A 2,457-nucleotide genomic window follows, 5' to 3' on the forward strand; every position below is an offset into this window, starting at 1 on the left:
CTTAGTTCATGTTCTAAGTCTTCTCATATAGTCTACACCAATATTTACAGTTCCTTTGTCGGTCTCTCCTCACATAGGGGCTTCACCTTGACAGACTCCCTTGTCTTTATCTTGTGTTGCCTGAGACCTGTCTTTCCTAATCTATCTGTATACTGGCACAGTAGATCTTGTTCCTCTTTCTTCTTCTTGTCAATCAGTCCTTTAATTATGTTGACATCTTTGTACATCTCACCTCCACCCAGTGGCCTTAGGTCTAGTAGGTCTTTATCTTGCATAATGAAGTCACTATGTACTTCAATATGTACCTTAATAGCTGCACCTGTAAGGTCTTTTTTCCCTTTCGAATTACTCCTTCAACAGATTGGTATGGTAGACCTTGGTCATCCCATCCACTTTCACCTTATAGTGCATTTTGTTGATCACTTCCGGTACAGCAAAGTGTCCTTTCCACTGCCAGGTGAGTTTGTTGTTGGCTATGGGTAGCAAAACTAAGACCTTTTGTCCGACCTTGAAATGTCGACCCAATGTTATACGAGTACTTCTTACTGCCTTTACATGTTTAGCTTCACCAGTAGAACTGCTTTGATAGGTTAGTCCCTTTTCATTTTGTATGTTACTTGACTTTTTCTCGGACACTGTCCCTAAATTTCTGTAGAGAAAAGTCTTTCTTCTGACCCCCTAGACCTACATTCGGGATGTCACTTTTTGACACTCACAAGGGCTTGCTTTACATTCTTCCCTTGAGCTCTTTTGGTGACTGCAGATGCCACATCATTCTTCATTCTGTCTAGTTTTTGTAAATTTCTACAAATATAGCATCTCTTGTCTTTATTACAAAGTATGGCTTATTGAAAAAAACTGAAGAATCTTGCCAATCTTTGTTTGATATGCTAGATTAAATACATAATGCATTGTCATAACAAAAAAATGCTTTAACATTTCTGTTCTCTTTCCAATTTATATCCCTTCAAAGAAAATTGTAAACCGGCTTTCAGAAATAGAGAAATATTTCTCTTGGTTTGTTTGTTTTGAATTTCGCGTAGCCATCCTTAATTTAGTAGTGAAAGACAAGAGAGAAGGCAGCTAGTCATCACCACCCACCGCCAACTCTCGGGCTACTCTTTTAACAACGAATAGTGCGATTGACCGTCACATAATAACGCCCCCACGGCTGAAAGGGCGAGCATTTTTGGTGGGTCGGGGATTCGAACCCGCGACCCTCAGATTACGAGTCTGTTGTCTTCACTATACAATCTAACCAAACGTTTTTCATCATAATTCTAGGATTGTAAAATATCAAAAACTTAATTTTTTTACATATAAGTTTAAAGTTATAAAAGAAACATAGAAATTTAAAAGCCGTAATAAAATATAAGACGGAATTGCTGAAAAACATGCAAGAATTCTTTCTGTATGAATTTGTAAGAATTGCATAAAATAATCAATATGTGGGTTAAAAAACACTTCTGAATAATAAACTAAAATATTAACATATCCTAAAGATAATTTGTTTGCAAACCAACTTTGCTTCCCTCTATCAGCTAATTAATATTGGTTGAAAAACAATGTCAGTATGATTCTGAACTGACACAACTCATCTTACTGAATACATCAAACAGTAAGTGAAGAAAACGAAGAATTACGAGTGATATATTTTTATAAGTTTCATGACACAAATAAGTCATTTCACACGACAAACTACCATTGCTAAAGCTCAGAGATAGTCAAGATTTTTTAGCAAGTTTTTGTTTTGAGATTTCGGCATACTGGTGTGAATTTTCGTCAGGGAAAAGCCGTCGCTACTTTTACGTTTCAACAGCGGGCCATTCATATATATATATATATATATAATTGTCAACATTCGGTGTTCTTATCAAAGTAAAATACAATAGTTAATAATCAATAAAATTATTTATGTATCTGCACACAAAATAATTTTACTTGAAATCGAAAATAGCTGCTTTGATAAATATCATTAGCCAACAAAGGCGAAACCATGGTCGTGAATAAATGAAGTTTTTGTGAAACGTACAGTCGTATTTATTTTTTTCTTCAGTTCTGTAATTATGGAGTTTCACCAAGTACTGACGGTTTCAATTATATAAAACTTGTTTTTGTTAAATAATGCAAATAGTAAATCCAACTGAAAGAATTAGAGAAGTAGTCATTGCATTTATTTTTTTGAAAAGTATGTTTGGTCGTTGTAATTCTAAAAATGACACTGTCTTAAAACACAATCAATGGGGACGAAGTTAGGACGATTTTATTTCTCAAGGATAATAACCCTCGTTAGTGGTTTAAACCTTCCTAATATTCAAGGTGAACCTTCCTCAATGGTTTAAACTTTCGTAATACACAATATCTGGTTGTACGTAATAACACTGAGGGCCCAGCATGGCCAGGTGGTTAGGGCACTCGACTCGCAATCTGAGGGTCGCGGGTTCGAATCCCCGTCAC

The sequence above is a fragment of the Limulus polyphemus genome, unplaced genomic scaffold (assembly GCF_000517525.1).
Source record: "Limulus polyphemus unplaced genomic scaffold, Limulus_polyphemus-2.1.2 Scaffold543, whole genome shotgun sequence".
Lineage (NCBI taxonomy): Eukaryota > Metazoa > Arthropoda > Merostomata > Xiphosura > Limulidae > Limulus > Limulus polyphemus.